Below are 21,017 nucleotides of genomic sequence, written 5' to 3'. Positions count from 1 at the left end.
CAGGGACACCCTTGATTTTACTAAATAACGAAATCCCAGCTAAGTACCGGGACACCACCGCTCTGGACCTACCCGTGACAAAAAGCTGCCAAATAAAAGAAAGCATCATCCGATGCCCGCTCTTACCTTCATGACTACGTCCTCGGACAAACTCTTCCCACTCGCTCCAAGCTTGCCCGTAAGCCTTGAGCGTGTTCGGAGCCACTGACCGCATCGCTAGACCCTCCAGTCCGGTCCGATCACCTGCCAGACATAACCGGGATATTGAAACCCACGCTCATCGGCCTCGGGCGCCAACAAACGAAATCTCTCCCACTGACCACGGGACAACGCGTCGGCAATTCCGTTCTCAAGCCCTGGCACATGCTGCGCGCGGAACCATACATTCTTATGCAAGCATGTCAGCAGCAATCGCCCGAGCACCCTCAGAACCACCAGCGACTTCGCCCTCTGGTTGTTGATCGCATGCACCACGCCCAGATAGTCACATCTAAACAAAATGCTGCGATGAGCCAGACGATCGCCCCAAATCTCCAGTGCCACCATAATGGGGAAAAGCTCCAGCAGCAAAAGGTCCTTAGTGAAACTTTCGCGATGCCATTCCTCAGGCCACGAGGCCACGCACCAAGATCCCTCTAGATAGCAACCGAACCCAGAGGAACCCGCCGTGTCGGTAAACAGCTGTAACCGAGCATTGTCGACCGTCGGGGCCAGCCAGATACGCACCCCATTGAAGTCCTCCATGAACGAGGCCAGACGGCCAAATACCTCTTAATCTCGGAGGACAAACGAATGAAATGATGCGGCCTGGCACACCCCGCCGTCGCCCTCTCCAGCTTACGGCAGAAAACCCTGCCCATCGGGATCACCAGGCATGCAAAGTTCAAGAGGCCCAGCAATGACTGCGCCTGCCTCAGCGTGACTTTCCGCGACATTACGAACTGGCAAATAACCTCGCGGAGCTTCGCAACCTTGGCCTGTGGAAGGCGACACGATCCCGCCACCGTGTCGATTTCAATCCCCAAGAACGACAAACAGGAAACAGGCCCCTCCGTTTTATCCTCGGCTACAGGAACGCCAAAGTGATTAAACAACGCTCGGATGCTGAACAGCAAGTCGCTGCAGCGCGGCGCATTCGCCGGTCCCACACCCAGGAAATCATCGAGGTAATGCGCAACTCCATGACCGCCTGAAGAAGACCAATGCACCAATGCAAAAATGTGCTAAACCTTTCGAAAAACGAGCAGGAAACGGAACATCCCATCGGCAAACATTTGTCAATGAAATATTCCGGTCCGATTCGAAGACCCATAAAACGAAATGAGTCCGGATGCAACAGGAGCAACCGAAAAGCGGATTCCACATCTATCTTAGCCATCAGAGCACCCGGGCCGTAACTACGAACCAACTCCAGCGCCTCGTCAAACGACTGGTACACCACCGAGCAGTGTGCCGGCGGTATTGCGTCGTTAACCGATGACCCTGATGGGTAAGAAAGATGCTGAATGAGCCGAAAGGCACCCGGAGTCTTCTTGGGGACTACCCCCACTGGGGAAATGACCAAGTCATCCACAGGGGGCGAGCGAAACGGGCCCTCCATCCTACCGAGTCGCACCTCTTTCTCAACTTTCTCGCACAAAACGGACGGCAAGGCGCGAGCGGACTGAAGATTCCGGGGAGCCTTGACAGATACCTCGCCCGCAACAGGCAAGCGGAAACCGAACTTAAAACCATGAAACAAAAACTGAGCGTCCGTTCTATTCAGATACCAATCCAACCATTTGGACATGGCGTCCAAATTAATTGGCGTTGGGGCCCTGCGGAGCGATCCCGCTCGCGCCGGGCCTAGTGTAGCTTTGCTTCCCCCTCGCGCCTTGCCGATTTCCCTTTAAAACAGTTGGAGGCCGGGTGGAAGCCGCCGCATTGCAAGCACGAATGTCGAAACCGACACTGCTTGCCGAAGGAACAGGTTGCATTATTAAATGCGAAGCACTTCCCCCGCGGACAGCCAACCTACTTTTCCTACTCGGTCCCCCTTCCGCGCTACTCCCCTGAGCGGATGACCAAGCGCGCTGCCCGTCCGCCCCCGGATTCCGGGGTTGAGAAGCCCCGGTGACCTGGAGCCAGACCTCCACGTCCTTGCACCCGAAGTCAATAACCCGTAAGCAGTCCTGCTTCTCCCGGAACTTCTCATCATACATCCGCCATTCGATACCCGACGAAGTGCGCTGCATATCGTGTATCAAGTGCAGGTATCGTATGACGTTCATATGTTCGTCAGGCCTATCTTCCAGGTAACACGCCGCAAAGACGCAAAAACCGGCCAGCCAGTTGTCGACGGTATGGAAAGCTTCAGCTCCGATGCCCTTCTTAGCTGCCGCTGACTTATATTCCTTCTTCGCGTCCTTAGTCAGCACGAACATATCCACGTAATCGCCCCTGCAGATCTTCCTACGGCAGCTATCGCGCAACCCCCTCAAAACTGCCGTATAATCACAGTGGACTACCGCAGGCAAATCGCGGCGCTTCTTGGCCCTGCGAGCATCCTCGCTAGCCCGCTTGCACCTCTTCCGCCTCTCCTGATGCCCCGCTGCCCTCTTATCGTACTTCGTCGCCCGCTTCTTCGCCCTAGTCGTGCTACTGATGTCTGACGCTTGCGACGACAGGGATGAAGAGGAGGAGGAACTGAGCGAACTGGAGCGCGTGGTGGACCCTGACGCCGACTGGTCAACCTCACCTGACGCTGACGACTGATCGGCCTGGGAGTCTTCCGGTGTGGAAACTTCAAAATCCTCCTCATCGCTCACGTCCACATCAACCTCTCCGCGATCACCTGAAAAATAAGACACAGCACGGGACCCGGAAGCCACTCCCGGGGCATGCCTAGCACTCCGGGGCAAAGACGTCCCCACCTCGCGACCGCGCTCCGTCCGTACTGGACGGTGTCCCAACTGCGCCGCGGCTGCCCCCAGGACGCAGCAAGCGCGCGCAATTCGCTGAGCCGCTGACCCCTGCTGCGCACCGGACGCCCCTGCATCAGTGCGCGTGCCGGAATGCCGGCAAGCCACTGGCCCCCCCGACCCCAATTGGTGCGGTCCCCCACCAATCCTCCGAACTAGCCTGCGCCCGCTGGCCCTCACTACAGCTGGCGTGTCTGCCACCTGCCCCCCCGCGCGTGTCCTCCCCCCGCAGGCCGGAGCTCTCCCCGCCTGCAGGGAAGGCACTGCCGCGGGGCTCCACGCTGGTGCTCCCTATCATGTGATGCCCCCCCCCGCCGCCGCTCCCCGCCGGACTCCGGCAGTATGGGAGGCAGCAGGGGAGACGCTGAAACTGGTGGCGCACTGCGCACACGTGCGTAAACGGCGCCACTTGCTGAGATCGCGGGCGCGCGCGCGGCCCGCCGCTTCCCGCCACCGTCCTCACAGCGTCTCTTCCCCCACCAGCAGGGACCGCCGGACGAGGCCCCGCGACAGGCCACGTCCGCCCCGCCGCCGTTCTCCGCCCGCCCCGGCCCCCTCGCCCGGCAACACTTCGCGGCCGCGACAAGGGGGACGGGTGGGAAGCTGGGATGGGATCCCCCGTAGGCTGCCCGCTCAGGCGCGCACTCGCGCGCCCGCGGGTGTCCGCTTCTGGCAACGGCGCCTCACCCGCAAGAGGAGCAGGTGAAAGCCGATGCCCGGCCACCTCCGAACGGCCCCCCCGTGCCCCCAGCCCCCCCTGCCGCCCGTGGCCGGAGGTTAGCACCGGATCCGGAGTCAGGGGCAGGGAAGACCGGGTCTGCCCAGCCACCGCCGCACGGTGACCCACAACGGCGCTGGCGGACGGGGAACGGGCCAATGAGCCCGCAGGCCCATCTGCGGACCCAGCATCACCGCCAGCAGAGCGGTAGCGAGCTGGGGTCCCGGCAGAGCGGAGGGGGCGGTAGGCGGCCATAATCCCAAACAGTATGTGGAGGAAATTGAGAGAGGAGGGTGACCTACACAGTGGATACTGGGAATAATGAAAGTATAGAATAATCTTAAGTAGCTAGCTAAACTCTAGTGCATGTGCAATTCAGCAACACTCACCAGAAGGCAAACCAGCAGCAAGAGAGGAAGGCAAACCAGCAGCAAGAGAGACCAAGCTAGGCTATACATCCCTATATATGCTGATCCCTCCCCTCTCTAACATTGGCTGTACTTTACATCACAGTTAGGTCCACCCCTCACAGGAGGTTTAACTCTCTCCATTCATTTCGCTCTCCTTAATAAAAAAAAAAAACAGTTTTTTTTACAACCTATTTAAATATTTTAGTGAAACAAAAAACATCACCAGGGGTGCCTGGCAGCACCCCAGTGTCAGTATGCCCCCATTGTAATATTACCTCCCAGCACCAGGAGCAAATGATCCCCCATTGAGATTACCCCCCTGCCTAGTGGTAACAGACATCCAGGGGCACAAATTTGTCAGTGATGTCGGCGGTCACAGTGGAAAAGTAGGAAGAGACCCATTCTGCACATGTGCCATCCCCTCAAATCCGGTGTTCCTTATATGCCAAAAAAAAGGTGATATTTATGATGTGTGCAATCTTATTTTATTTAATACTTAACTATGACAGCCATGGTCAGTTGCTCACTTCTCCACACTTCAGGAGTGCGGGAGTGCCACGTGATTTTTGAAAGCCTCCCGGCCGTTCCGGGAGTGTATGCAGGTATGGGGTGTGTCAGTGCTACACTCTAACTCAAAGTGTATTAATAAAATAGTACAGCATTTGTATCATGTATGCTACATACAGAAGCCGCCTGCGTTTTCCTTGCAGGACCAGGTGACTTTTTTAGCTGGGTCAGCTCCTAACTCTTAATAAGGAACTTTGGGAACTTGATGGATTATTATTTTTTTTAACCTAATAACCATGTACTAAAACTAGTGGCAGGTCCAGGAGGGAGTGGGGAGATTAGGGTGATTGCCCCTTCCCCGTAACACTCCCCTCTTGCTCACTGCGTCGGTGTGCGGCACATCTGGGCAGGGAGAGTGCCGTGCTGCAAGAGCCGACACAGCAGAACTAAGCAGCGGGGAAAGTTTGCTGGGGGGGGGGGGATCCGCCGCTGACTGAGAGCTATTGTCTAAGAACAGACAGGCAATATCGGCCCAACTGAAGCCATGGTACGGAATTATGTAACTCCATCTCATTAAGTTTAAAGACCTTTTACTAAATGTTAAGAGTTGCGCTCCCTCCCCGGAACAGGAAAAGTGCTGAGAAAAACAAGTGATGTAAATGAAGCATTGAATCAGTGAAGTGGAGCAGTAAAGGCCCACACCACTACATCCAGAGTTCACGTCCTGCTGCTTATGGGATTGTACCATTGATTCCGCCGCTGTGGCTGCCTCTCAGAACGCCATCAGTTCAATACTCGGCACTTAGGGAGTGAGGGCGAAGCAGTGGTTCAACTCATTTCAATAAGATGAGGAATGCCTGGGCAGCTAGTTCCTGCCGATGGCAAAGAATATAAACCCTGCGAGAGGGACCTCATGTATATAAACATGGGATTTGTCATCTGTATATTTATGCGGTGCCTGGTTTCAGAGTTCTGTTCCCTAACTCCCCTCATCTATCCTATAAAGAAATAAGATCTAGTATATAGTAATACTCAGATATAGGTTTAGCTTACAGGCTCTTGGGGTTGGGTTGGGGGTTATAGAAAAATCAGGGTTATTACAAGCTGGATCATTCAGGTGTTTGGTGACTAGGCCGATCATTAACCCAACTATGCTCAGAAAGACCGAAAAGCGTACTCTGAGATGCACGCAATGCAGTGTTCACATATTTGCGCAATTTTGCTACTGCGCTTGTGTGAAAATCCCTAAAAACTCGTACTGTGCACAGAGGCTAGGAGGCTCCAAGAAATCAGGTGGGTCTCCAGCTTACGGAGGAAAATTGGGATTGTGGCGTCGTAGCCCCTCCCCCTGCTTTTGCAAAGCCATCTGGCCCCTCCTGGATTGCCCCCATTCTAGAACCACGCCCCCTTTTGTGCTGATCTGGCTACTCCCTCCCAGGGGCTGTGACTGGGAGGTGGGTATTCAGACGCAGGGAGGTGCTGCATCGTGGGGGCGTGTCATGGGAGTGCCATGGGTGTGTCATTGAACTGGTTGCAAACTCGGATGCTTAATCTCTCACATTGGAGCCCATATTCTGACAGATAACCATAGGTCTGGTGACCAATGGTGGCATACTCAGCAGCATTATAGCGTCTGTAGATGATCAAAGGTGGCATCTCAGTCTCTGCATATACCGACGCGCGCTTGTACACCAGAGGAAGGGCTGATACAACGAAAGACGGTAAAGCGGCCACATTAGTGTGCGAGTCAGTATCAAGTCTTATATGTAGTCCTTAGAACACAGATTGATACATCACACAAATATCACATAAGAATTATGGGCCTGGTTCATGTTTGTAAGTAAAGCAGAAAACCTAGCAACTGGGCAAACCATGCTGCACGCAAGATGTAACATGTGCAGAGAGAGTTTGATTTGGGTGGGGTGTGTTCAAGCTGAAATCTAAATTGCAGTGTAAAAATAAAGCTGTCTAACATTTGTGGGCTACATGCAAAAGCAGCCAGCATTTACCCTGCACAGAAATGTATTTGCTCCTCTTGCATCGCAACATGGGGCCTAATTCAGACCTGATCGCTAGGCTGCTAAAATTGTAGCCCTGAATATCATAGTGTCTACTGGAATTCCATCGGTTGTGTGTACCCCGGCGGTGTGTGTGCTGTCGGCCTTGGAGGACGATGCCCTGGACGCTCCTAGCAAACGATATCTGATTAATCTGTGTGCCCTGGCTAAGGTGTGTGTCGCTAGACTATGGCTAGCTAAAGATGCTCCCACAGTACAGTCCTGGGTTTCGCTTGTTAATGAAACGGCCGCTCACGAGAAATATGTATATATGGCCAGAAAAGCAAGGAACAAGTACTATGACTTGTGGGGCAGATGGCTCAGCTCTCCTGACTCAACGAACCAGAATAACTGATACTCACCATTGTGTGACTAATATGGGGGTGTGCTGGAGAGATGTGACACGTTCCGTGGGGAACATGTAGAGTTATGTAAGAAGGGTTTATACTAGCAGCAGTGATTTCTCCTCTTATACATTGCCCTTGGGACCCGCGACCGGCCCCCCATTTGCCCGCACTTGTAGATAGGGGTTGTATATTTGTAGTTAGCTGGTTGGATATCTGAGAAGTACTTGACTACTGTATTTGGATAATTGTCTTGATATGTGTCATTTTGTCCTGATCTACAAATGTATGTTTAAAGAGATAAGCCTGCACATCGCACTTATATTGTCTGTATTGTTTTTGAATTGGGAATCTGCGTATTCCCTTGCATGGAATTTTGTTTTTTTGCTTTCATCCCTTTTTTGTTTAGTGGTTTTTGTTTTATTGTTTACAATGCAAAATGAAAAACCAATAAAAATTATTGAATTTAAAAAATTGTAGCCCTGCGATCAGACAGTGGGAGTGTATATTCGCCGTGCAAGTGTGCGATCGCATGTGTACGTCGAGCTGCTAAAAAAATCCCTCAGTCAGCGGACAGCTACAAATCCGTTCGCACTTCACTCGCAATCAAATTATTTTTACAGTCTGTGCAGTCTGTGCGCAGCCCAGGACTTACTCCTGCAGTGCCATAGAAACAGGCTGATCGGGTCCGGAGCTGACGTCACACACCCTCCCAGAAAACGGTCAGTTACCGCCCACAAATGGCCTTCTCCTGTCAATCAGCTTGCGAATGGCTGTGCGATTAGAATTTTCACAACAGCCCGGTGCATACGCACATGCAGTTAATCGCTGATCGCCCGCTGTGCGAAAACGCACAACAGCGATCAATCAGGTCTGAATCTCCTCCATGGTTTGTTCCACACACAAAGTTACTTGTTTGGTTTTTTTGCTTTACTTACAAACATGAATCAGGTCCTACAGTATATCTGTGTGTGCACGTAGCAGCCTCCATCCTGGGCCTGCCTACTGCTTGGATCAGTGCTTAGACATTATTTTATAGATGCAATGCTGAGATAAGACGACTTTGTACCTTCCCTTCCGCAACCTTCCCAGTGACACTCTCACGCTGGGGCTGCATAGTAATGCATTGCGGCTCATTATATCATGCCTGGATTCTGGCAGCCAATAAATAAAAATGACATTCCTGGAAAAGTGGAGGGAAAAAATTCTGTCTCCTCTATGTCAAACGGGTACAATCGCTCTGCTGCTTCTGCAGCCCAAAAGATTTATTGTCATCTCTGTGCATGCTCACCATGCTTAAGGCACTTGTCTTTTCTTCCGACCCCTTGTATCAGCCACCTCAAGGATATTGTACTTGCAGATGTTCTTCCCAGAGGCTTATTGGATAGTGCGTGTGACCCACAGATCTCTATTGGTCACTTGCGTTTGTTATCCGATTTAGTGCCAACATTTGCACATAGGAATGATGGGAGAATTTAGTTGGTTAATCTTTGACTTTGAACATGAGGAACATCTCAGAGGAACTGGGGTAGTAATAATAGAACATTAAGTAACCTGTAATACAGGAAACAGAATAAGGCTGCTGGTAGACTGCTGAAGATACTGTACAGACCAGTTTCCACAGCATCAAACAAGCAAATGTGCTCTGTTTTAAAAATAAGCCAGTGAGCTTCCATACGCCGCACCGACAGAGAGAACAGCTGTAAATAATAGAGACGTGAAGAATGAGCCCTTTCTCTTACTCCGCTTTCTAACGCCTTGCACTTCCCAAAGACAACGTTAATAATTTAGACTTCAAAGACGGCGCAAACATATTCCGGTAATTGTAGCATGGCATTGTTTAATCTTTCATGATCAATACTTCAGCTTGCCCTGCAGTGTTCATAGGAAAACATTTGTTGGTACACAAAGCAGAACCAATTTCTGACCGTTATTCCCGATAATAAACTGTGGTCCTCACTATAAGTAACATGAGAGAATGTGTGATCAGTTCCGTGTAATTGGATCTCTGTCTGTTCTATCCAAAGGCATAACTGCTGCTGGATATACAGGTGAAACTCAGAAAATTAGAATATCGTGAAAAAGTTCATTTATTTCAGTAATTCAACTTAAAAGGTGAAACTAATATATTATATAGACTCATTGCAAAGTGAGATATTGCACGTCTTTATTTGTTATAATTTTGATGATTGTGGTTTACAGCTTAAGAAAACCCCAAATCCAAAATCTCAGAAAATTAGAATATTGCATAAAATCAATAAAAAAAGGATTTTAAATACAGAAATGTCGGCCCTCTGAAAAGTATAATCATGCATATGTACTCAGTACTTGGTATGGGCACCTTTTGCATGAGATACTGCCTCAATGTGGCGTGGCATGGATTCTATCAGCCTGTGGCACTGCTGAGGTGTTATGGAAGACCTGGAGGCTTCAATAGCGGCCTTCAGCTCTTCTGCATTGTTCGGTCTCATGTCTCTCATCTTTCTCTTGGCAATGCCCCATAGATTCTCTTTTTTCTTTAGTCTAGGTAAGACGCGCCTGACGTTTGTTGATCAGGACAAGAGGAATACGACATTTGAAACCCATGTCCAGGATCCGTCTGTGTGTGGTGGCTCTTAATGCACTAACCCTATGGAATCTATGGGGCATTGCCAAGAGAAAGAGGAGAGACATGAGACCGAACAATGCAGAAGGCCGCTATTGAAGCTTTCTGGTCTTCCATAACACCTCAGCAGTGCCACAGGCTGCATATGTACAAAATTGTGCACAGTATTCAAGATATGGCCTCACTAGGGATTTATATAATGGGAGTATAACACTCATCTCTTGCATCAATTCCCCTCTTTATGCATGCTAATACCTTGTTTGCCTTCTTTGCTGCAATCCTACTTTGGGTACTGCTTCTAAGTTTGTTATCTATGTGAACACCTAAGTCTTTTTCCAGTACAGAATCCCTTAGTTTTACATACTAACGTAGGTAGGTGGTATTTTTTTCCTTGCTACCAAAGTGCATTACCTTACACTTGTCTGTGTGGAACCCAAGGGCATAGCTACCATAGGTGTGGGCAGTGCAGCTGCTATGGGGCCCAGAGCTGAAAGGGGCCCACCTTCCCTGCCAAAGTTACATGCGTTATATACACTTTTCGCCATTGGGTGGTACGTCCTTTCAAACTTTTTCCTTGGGGCCTGCAATATATCTGGGTATGCCCCTGGACCTGCTCATTGTAGTGTGGTATAAAATGAATTGGAGGGCATTTTATTGTTATATAATATGAGCCGGGGCACTGTAATGAGGCACAATATGAACGGGGAGCACTATATATCATAATGTGAATTGGGGGTACTGTGCGGCATAATGTGTACTAGCAGCTCTGAAATGTGACATAGGGTGAACTTAAGAACTACTGTGATTCATAAAAGAAACTAGGGCACTACTATGGGGCATAACATTAAATAAGGCTCTACTATGGTTCAGAAAATGAACTAGGGCACTATTATAGGGCATAACATTAACAACTGCTGCAGAGAAGTGTCTCACTAGAAGCATTGGGACGGGGGCCCCTTCAAAATGTTGCTATGGGGCTCACAAAGTTCTGGCTACGCACCTGATTGAACCTCATTCTCCATTTTGCTGCCCATGCTTCTAGTTTAACTAAGTCGTTCTGCAGAGACTCAGCATCCCCCTCCGAAATTATAACCTTACACAGTTTGGTATCATCTGCAAAAATTGACACTATGCTCTCTAGACCTACTGCTAGATCATTTATGAAAATGTTAAATAATAGTGGTCCAAGTACAAAAGTGTCAATGGCGCCCACTATGGTGCGATGATACTGGCATGACAAGATACACCGGAGGTGTTACAGTGGAAACAATAAATGATGGAGGTGTCACACCTGGGCGCCCAAACTAATTGATATTATTTTCACAAATAATACTTATCTTAGTATGAGCAATAGAGTATTCCTTTTTTCCTGTTTTTTTTTTCAATCTTCCATAATGAGATAGCATCACTCTCATTATGGAAGATTGAAAAAACAACTATCTTTCACAACACTTAAAGATAAAAAATAGATACAATCTAGGGCAGACAATTCATTATACAGTATATGTCACATACTATATACTGTAAAAAGGGACATTTTGTAAAAAAACAAAAACCTTTTTTTTTTTTTTTTTAGCATAGGTGTAAAGGACAAGTCACACTATATAAACAGTAAAGTAAATATATAAAGATAGTTCAAACAGATATTCTTAAATATATACTCCAAGACTTCGTTTGTATAAAATAAAATAAAACAAAAATATAAAAAAAATCCACATAAAGAATTCCAAATGCTTCAGCTCTGAGTAGGGATAAAAAACGGTCTCTTTAATAATTTAATGAAACAGAAGCCCTAGATAAAGGCAGTGGGCCAGATTTCCTATAATACGATATTGTTATACCCAGAGGCGTAACAAGGGTAGGGCGAGTGGGGCACGTGCCCTGGGCGCCTTGGCAGGCCCAGGAGAGGGGGGCGCCGCCGGCGGCCAGGACATCATGCCCCACTCGCCCCTGTCACGCCGAAATGTGAGGGGAGGAGAGCGCAGCGTCTCTCCCTCCCCTCACCGCCGCTGCCAGCACTAGCAGCGCTGCCAGCGGCGCTGCTGTGTGCGGTCTCCGGCGGCATTAGCCAATCAGAGCTTGCGGACCGGCTCCTGGTTTTCTGCCGGTCCGCGAGCTCTGATTGGCTAGCGAACCGGCGCCAGACAGCCACCGGAGACCTGGAGCGGTGAGGGGAAGGAGAGGCGCTGCGCTGCGCTCTCCTCCCCTCACATAGATATCAACAAGCGGTGAGTGACCCCGGGGGGGGGGGGGGGGGGGGCGGCACAGTGAGGCATGTATCTGGCACTCAGTGGGGCATGTAACTGGCACTGAGTGGGGCATGTATCTGGCACAGTGGGGCATGTATCTGGCATTGAGTGGGGCATGTAACTGGCACAGTGGGGCATGTAACTGGCACTGTGGGACATGTAACTGGCACTGAGTGGGGCATGTATCTGGCAATGAGTAGGGCATGTAACTGGAACAGTGGGGCATGTAACTGGCACAGTGGGGCATGTATCTGGCACTGTGGGGCATGTAACTGGCACTGTGGGGCAATGTAACTGGCACTGTGGGGCAATGTATCTGGCACTGTGGGGCATTGTATCTGGCACTGTGGGGCAATGTAACTGGCACTGTGGGGCAATGTATCTGGCACTGTGGGGCATGTAACTGGCACTGTGGGGCAATGTAACTGGCACTGTGGGCTATTTTCAGTGACCACACCCCTTCTGGTGCGTGGCCACACCCCTTCTGGTGCGTGGCCACACCCCTTCTGGGTGTGGCCACGGCCATTTTTTCGTCGCGCGCACATGCTTCTTTTGGTGTTTTTTTTTTTTTTTTTGGGGGGTGCTATTTTCTATCTTGCCCTGGGCTCCGAAAACCCTAGCTACGCCTCTGGTTATACCATATCTGGTGAAGGTGGACTCCTACAGAAAACAGGCGAAATAGGGCCTGTAATCTCCGAAGTAATGTTAAGTATCCCAGGCTGTACCTCAGCTACCATTCAAAACCCACTATCCTCTGGTTCTGGGAAGGCCCTGTAGTGCCCCTCTACAGGACCTTCCGAGAATTTGTGAAAATATCACTCTCATTATTATGGAATATTGAAAGAAGCAGGAATACTCTATTGCTTATAGTACAAAGATTAGCATTATTTGTCAAAATATTATCAATTAGTTTGGGCACCCAGGTGTGACCCCTCCATTATTAAGTATGTCCATTTGTAAGGATTTCAACGCAGTGTGGCACCCCAGGAGATTGTGCGTGTACCCCTTTAAAAGTGAAAGACAGTGTTTGTAGCCTGATAAGTGACATGCTGGTACAGCAGGGATTAAGAACAAACCTGAGACCGGTCACATGTTCTGACCTGGTGAGCGTTGATTGGACAGAATGTCAAAGAGACAGAGGAGCCTTATGGGAAGGAGAAGGAGGAGTTGGAGGGAAGCCATTGAAGGAGCTGGATGTGTTGTGAGAAGCGGAGCGGGAGAAGCTGAATTGGTGCAGACCGGGTGTTATGCTGAGCGGTGGAGAGCAGTGGTGCAGAGTTAGAGCAGTGGGGTGCTTCCAGGAGTGCAGGGAACCGGGAGAGCGGGCATGAGATGTCATAGCCGGTGACCATACACCGCCAGGCCTATGCAGAGGCGTGGTCGCCGCGGCCATGTTGAGAAGCTGAATATCACTGAGACAGGTCCATCCAGAGTGTAGAATAGCCTGAAAGGTTCTGAGTGAGTAAACCAAGACTGTTTATGGTGCGGAATAAAAGTGGGGAAGTTCTAAGCTTAATTGTCCATGTGTCACCCACACACTGCTCATGACCACATGGAAAGGAGGTATATGCAGTTGAAATCCCAACGGTGAAATCCTGACAGCCATTGAAATGCAGATGGTCGGAATCCCGACCTCAGGCTAGAAATCCCACTTGGGTGGTGGTACACGCCACCACCCGAGGGGGAATAGAATGGTTGCCACTGGGCCCAAAGTGTGGACAGCGTAGCAAGCTAGCGAGGGGACACGTGGCACTCGAGGTTGGGATTCTGGCTGTCAGGATCAGAGCTACGCAGCATAGGGTCCATCGATGGTGCCGATACTTGCTGCATAGCGCATGAAATAGTGAAATACGCAACATTGCGTCTTTTGACACAGTTCGGGAATGGGCGTTTTAAATGGCTATTGCGATCAGCCTTGAATCGGACACATTGTGACATTTATAGGATGCATATCCCCTGCAACAAGAACAGTCTACCACAGCCCCATTGCAAATCTGTGGCACTTCCAGATCAAAAGAGAGCTCCAACATAATTTGCCGTTGAGGATTGAAACATAGGGGGTCATTCCGAGTTGTTCGCTCGTTATTTTTTTCTCGCAACAGAGCAAATAGTCGCTAATGCGCATGCGCAATGTCCGCAGTGCGACTGCGCCAAGTAAATTTGCTATGCAGTTAGGTTTTTTACTCACGGCATTACAAGGTTTTTTCTTCGTTCTGGTGATCGTAATGTGATTGACAGGAAGTGGGTGTTTCTGGGCGGAAACAGGCCGTTTTATGGGTGTGTGTGAAAAAACGCTACCGTTTCTGGGAAAAACGCGGGAGTGGCAGGAGAAACGGAGGAGTGTCTGGGCGAACGCTGGGTGTGTTTGTGACGTCAAACCAGGAACGACAAGCACTGAACTGATCGCAGATGCCGAGTAAGTCTGGAGCTACTCAGAAACTGCTAAGAAGTGTCTATTCGCAATTCTGCTAATCTTTCGTTCGCAATTTTGATAAGCTAAGATTCACTCCCAGTAGGCGGCGGCTTAGCGTGTGCAAAGCTGCTAAAAGCAGCTTGCGAGCGAACAACTCGGAATGACCCCCATTGTTAGGGAAAGTCAGGAATATAGAAATTGTTATTGAGAGTATTTTTCATCACTCCTCTCATCACCCTCATGATTATTATCTTGTTGGAATATGTATGTAGCAAGAGAAAGAAAGACCTGGCACCGGTATAAATTGTAATGGAATGAAAAAGAGGCCAAAGTGGACAGATATTGAGAAGGAAAACGCTTTCTCAATTATGGTCCTTATTGGCGGTGCGCCCAGAGCTAGAAAGTATCTGTACATACACACGGAGAGAAAGAAAGCTCTGGTGTGGGCGCACTCTTGAGGGAAAAATAAAAAAAATATATATATAATAATTTTTTGAAAATGAATAGCAAAAGTTGTAAAAGCAATATTTATTAGCAAATTGATTAAAAGTTATTAGTTATCCCACTATGATCAGAAAGTGTCTAGGTGTTGGTTAATAGGAAATTAAATTATTATATTGTATTATTCTTTATTGGAAATAACCAACAGAGGTATAAGACAGCAGGAGACAAAGAGAAAAGGAAAGAAATGTTCTGGTCTCGTTAATCACACAAGATAGATTAGAAGGGTTGCAGACACTGGCTAGTCTAGCAACCGTTTCTCCTGACCAGCACAGAAATTCTGTGTTACTGACAACAGAGAGATCCAATAATATATCTTTGAAAGACCAATACGATGGTCAATGTCGGACAAATTACTGATCACCAGATATACCATCAATCACAAATTGAAACATATCTGAAACATTTTTGGAGCATAATGCAGACATAGCCATGCTGGGTGGAAAAGAAGAGGAGAAAGAAAAGGAAAAGAAGAGAAAAAGGGAAAGAAAAAACGGGTACAATTGGAAAAGACAGGAGAGGGGGTATAGAGGTGAAAAAGTGGTGATCCTGCTGTTGGTGTCCACCCTTCTAATGAAGGGGAATAGTGTCCTTCTCTACAACACCAGGTATTCCCAAAAAGTCTCCTTTGAGGTACTGACCCGGCCCAACGCTGCTTAGCTTCCAAGATCGGACGAGATCGGGCATTAACAGCGTGGTATGATAGTAGAGAGGCTATCTACCAATGAGAGTGCACCTATATATGAGGAGTGAAAAGGAATAGGGAAAGGGGGGAGGTGCAGTAATGGTGTGGATCTGCTTTCCTCGTTAGGCGGGGGGACTCATCTACCTGATGGCAAATGATACCCCTGGATCGAGGATGAGAGTCCACAGAAAAAGGCTGGGTCAGTGAAAAAGGTCAGGGAGGAGTGGAAGAAATGGAAGAGTAAAATAGGTGGAATGATAGAGTTGAAGGTCGCGGATAGATTGTCCAAGGGAGGAGGATGGCGTGCCTGTTGTCTCTATATAGGAAAAATTAGCATGCCATGCACAAAACACAAAGATTGATGGACGGTTCCTGGGAAACTGGAACCAACTACGTCCTGTGCCTAAGCACTTGGTAGTGTAGTGGTGTAAATTCACAGTTTTTACACACGGTTAGCATGTTGTCTGAAGCATATACAGATAAATTCCTAAGTCATATGAACAGATGTCAGATAGGCTACAAACTATGCGGTAGGTGGAGAACCACCAAGTTAGGATTACTACGTCTCTATACCATGATTGTGATTAACATCTATGAGGTAAAAGATAAACAAGTTTGATACTCATGATAGGTGTAAATCCAATTCCAGGAACCTCTGGTAATCAGTGAATATCTCTGAAAGAATCTCCTGCTGGGATCCCGTGAAAACGCGTTTCACCCGCTGGGCTTGCTCACTTCCAGGATCTCCTAATATGTATGTACCTATGATTATATTGATTGAACAGTATAATTTTTGAGTGAAGCCGTGTATTGTGAGCTGTAGTCAAAAGTGATTTTCCTTTTCTTTTTTAATTGTTAATTAATTAATAATAATAATAATAATAATAATAATAATCATTGTGATTATCTTATTTTTAGTGCTGGGCAATGATTAAAATTTCTAATCGCGATTAATCGCAGGATTTTCTGCGATTAATAGCGATTAATCGTATTGTTAGGCACTAAAGTCAATAATGAATTCAAAAGTGGTGTATTGCGCACTTTTAGTACTTCTATGTGAACAACAGTGCAATAACATTTGGTTTGCAGTTTTCGCTTTACACGGTAGCATTTAAAAACAGAAAAACAGATTAAAAAATTGTGTGAGGTCCCCCCTCCTATGTATAACAAGCCTCGGGCTTTTTGAGCCGGTCCTGGCTGTAAAAATACAGGGGGGAAAAGCACAGGGGTTCCCCCATATTTTTACAACCAGCACCGGGCTCTGTGCCTGGTCCTGGTTCCAAAAATACGGGGGGGAAAAGATGTAGGGGTCCCCCGTATTTTTAAACCCAGCACCGGGCTCCACTAGCCAGAGAGATAATGCCACAGCCGGGGGACACTTTTATATAGGTCCCTGCGGCCGTGGCATTACCCCCCCCCCCCCAACTAGTCACCCCTGGCCAGGGTTCCCTGGAGGAGTGGGAACCCCTTCAATCAAGGGGTCTCCCCTCCAGGCACCCAAGGGCCAGGGGTGAAGCCTGAGGCTGTCCCCCCCATCCGTGGGTGGTGGATGGGAGGCTGATAGCCTTTGTGTAAAAAATATAATATTGCTTTTTTGTGGTAGGACTACAAGTCCCAGCAAGCCTCCCCGCAAGCTGGTACTTGGAGAACTACAAGTACCAGCATGCAAGGAAATAACGGGCTTGCTGGTACCTGTAGTTCTACTACAAAAAAATACACCCCAAAAAAACACAACGCACACACCATGAAAGTACAACTTTATTACATACATGCACACCTACATACACACATACTTACCTATGTTGACACGAAGCCCCTCGGTCCTCTTCTCCAGTAGAATCCACGTGGTACCTGAAAAAAAAAAAATTATACTCACAAACAAACCTGTGTAGATCGGTCCTCTTCTTTTCCGACGTAAATCCACGAACTTGATTAAAATAAAAACACAGAAATCCGATCCACGTGACTAAAGGGGTTCCATGTTTACACATGGAACCCTTTTCCCGAATGTCGGGACCCCCCGTGACTTCTGTTACTGAAGGTCCCTGTAGCCAATCAGGGAGCGCCACGTCATGGCGCTCTCCTGATTGGCTGTGCACTCCTGTCCTGTCAATCAGGACGAGCGCACTGCCTAGAATGGAGGAGAGCGCTCCTCCATTCTAGTCAATGACGGGAACTTTGCGGTCTACGGTAGACCATGAGGTTAATTGGGGTCACCCACAAGAGTGACGCCAATTAACCTCGCGGTCTACTGCAGTTTGCAAAGTTCCCATCATTGACTAGAATGGAGGAGCGCTCCCCTCCATTCTTGGCAGTGCGCTCGTCCTGATTGACAGGGCAGGAGTGCACAGCCAATCAGGAGAGCGCCATGACGTGGCGCTCCCTGATTGGCTACAGGGACCTTCAGTGACAGAAGTCATGGTGGGTCCGACATTCGGGAAAAGGGGTTCCATATGTAAACTTGAAACCACTTTAGTCGCGTGGATCGGGTTTCCGTTTTTTTATTTTAATCAAGTTCGTGGATCACGTCGGAAAAGAAGAGGACAGAACTACGCAAGGATTGTTTGTAAGTATGATTTTTATTTACAGGTACCCCGTGGATTCTACTGGAGAAGAGGTCCGAGGATCTTCGTGTCAACATAGGTATGTATGTGTGTATGTAGGTGTGCCTGTATGCAATAAAGTTGTACTTTCACGGTGTGTGCGTTGTGGTTTTTTTGGGGGTACTTTTTTGTAGTAGAACTACAGGTACCAGCAGACCCGTTATTTCCCCGCATGCTGGTACTTGTGATTCTCCAAGTACCAGCTTGTGGGGAGGCTTTCTGGGACTTGTAGTTCTACCACACACAAAAATATTGTATTTTTTACACAAAGGCTATCAGTCTCCCATCCACCACCCACGGATGGGGGGGGGGACAGCCCAGGCTTCACCCCTGGCCCTTGGGTGCCTGGAGGGGGGGGACCCCTTGATTGAAGGGGTTCCCACTCATCCAGGGAGCTCCGGCCAGGGGTGACTAGTTGGGGGGGTAATGCCACGGCTGCAGGGACCTATATAAAAGTGTCCCCCAGCTGTGGCATTATCTCTCCGGCTAGTGGAGCCCGGTGCTGGTTTTAAAAATATGGGGAACCCCTACGTCTTTTGTCCTATGTATTTTTGGAACCAGGACCAGGCGCAGAGCCAGGTGCTGGTTGTTTAAATATGGGGGAACCCTACGCAATTTTTCCCCTGTATTTTTACAACCAGGACCGGCTCAAAGAGCCCGAGGCTGGTTATGCTTAGGAGGGGGAACCCCACACAATTTTTTTCATTTAACTATGTGTGTTGTGGACAAGCTTACCGGAGTCTCAGTCTTAAGAGGTTTTGGCGGCTGGCGGCTTCCTCTTCTCTGGAGGCATCCAGCGGCTTCTCCATCCAGGGGGTCAGATGAATTACTGCTTCCGGCGCAGCAGCAGCAGATGCGTTAACTCAGTTAAAAATATTAATCACCGTTATTGTCTTATGGAGTTAACGCGTTAATAACGCGTTAACTTGTCCAGCACTACTTATTTTGTAAATTAACCAATCACCATCTTCAATCCATGGTCTTTGCGGCTCAATAAAAGACGTTTCCTGTTGGAGATTGCTGTCAGTGCATTCCTGTTGCGTATCAATCTATCCTACATCTCTGAACAAGGTACAGGAAACAAGGTACGGGGACAACACCATAGGGAAAGGGTCAATCACATAGCCACCTAATATCTGTGGTACCTCTTCCAACCCCTTAGACACACCTGCCAACCCCGGGGATTTACAGTAGGGGTACACTTTCTTTTGAGTGTGGTAAAATTTAGATCACTTATTTGTTGGAGATGTAACAGTGTCCAGAGACGCTGGAAGTGGGCATCTCAGTGCTTGCACATTCAGGAGTCTACTTACTAAGCCTTGGAGAGAGATAAAGTATTAACCAATCCGTTCCTAACTGCCGTGTTACAGGCTGTGTTTGAAAAATGACAGGAGCAGATTACCACTCTATCTCTCTCCAAGGCTTAATAAATAGACCCCTCAGTCCTTAAGGGGAAGACTGAAACCAGTATTTGCATATTAATGCTTGAGGCACTGTGGGGGGGGGGGGGGGGGGTGTTACTAATTATGTTGGCCCAGGCTTGTTGGAGGGGCACGGCGAGTGTGGGCCTGAGTTAGCTGCTACAGGAGACCCCTCCTCCCCACCTGCCATAACGGGACTTGCTGTGTGGGAGCAAGGCAGAGAACAAAAAGATATCAGCAACAGGTGACCTTGGCTGAAGACAGAAATTAGTATAGTTGATGCAAGATAATGTTAAGAATAAGAGGGTTAAGTCCATACATCATAAATTAATTGGGGCAACTCTCCATTTTGGTTTTGAGTTGACCAGGTCTGGTCATCGGTAAAATACAGTATGTTGGAAATCCTCGAATCACTCATTCCAACCCAAAAATGATCGGACTCTCTTCCACATCTCTCTCTCCGCATCACTCTATCGTTCTCCATCTGACATTCGTCCTCGTCTTTCTCTCCCCCTTTTCTTATTCCCCTTCTCTCCTGTCTTTCTTTCTCCTATCTTGACTGCCTTATTTTTTCCCTTCTGCCTGTCCTGCCCAGTGTCTGCATATGTTTCTATCTTGTTGTGACTGTCCCTGTTTCTTCTCGCCCTCTGTTTTTCTTACAGTACCTCCTTTGCTTTACCATCTTCATCTATTTGTCCCTCTGACGAGACCCAGGCAGTGGTGAATGATGTGCACCAGGATGGCGCATGTGTGCACGTTGGACCTAACGGGTACGCCTACACGTGTAGTTTGTAGGGAAACTTTTTCAATGACTAATGTTTATTTTAGCTTTATGGAGGGAGAAGGAGAGGCAGAGTGTGTGAAGGCTTTTTTTTTTACAAATAAAAGTTGCCAGAAGGCGCACACCAATGTGGTGACATCATTTTTTTTTTTAAATCACAACTTGGTTTTATATATATGTATTTTAGATATTTTATATATTATAATGATCCAAAGTCCGGCACTCAAATATGACCAGTATAAACTGCAGCCGGTGCCCTTACTAAAATAAGGTATATGGGAATGGATTTACGACACATAAAGCAACTGGAATAGTTTAACAACGTTTCGGTGTATGCTAGACTGTTGTCCGGTTACAGAATAGTACAGTTTAAACACACACTACATGGACAAAATTGAACCCCTGACCATTACACCAACAGGGACTGTAATGACATTGTATTCAAATACATATACCGTAATATGGAGTTGTTCCCCCTTTTGAAGCTATAACAGCTTCCACTCTTCTTGGAAGGCTTTCACATGATTTGGGAGTGAATTTATGGACATTCATTCTATAGAGATTTTATGAGGTTAGGCACTGATGTTGGACGAGAAGGCCTTGCTCACAATCTCCGTTCCAGGTCATCCCAAAGGTGCTTGATGGGATTGAGGTCAGGGCTCTGTGCGGACCAGTCAAGTTCTTCCACACTGAACTCATCAAACCGTGTCTTTATAGTCCTTGCTTTGTGCACTGGGGCACAGTCATGCTGGAATAGAAAAGG

At 48.2% G+C, this 21,017-nt stretch overlaps 1 pseudogene; it reads right to left on the bottom strand.

Annotated features, from left to right (window-relative positions):
• Window positions 1-15,357: 15,357 nt before the first annotated feature.
• On the bottom strand, window positions 15,358-15,475 carry LOC134971481 (5S ribosomal RNA; annotated as a pseudogene).
• Window positions 15,476-21,017: the final 5,542 nt, after the last annotated feature.

Source organism: Pseudophryne corroboree, chromosome 11 (assembly GCF_028390025.1).
Source record: "Pseudophryne corroboree isolate aPseCor3 chromosome 11, aPseCor3.hap2, whole genome shotgun sequence".
NCBI lineage: Eukaryota > Metazoa > Chordata > Amphibia > Anura > Myobatrachidae > Pseudophryne > Pseudophryne corroboree.
Note: the sequence above shows the minus strand (reverse complement) of the source record. Positions and strands in the feature narration are given on the sequence as shown.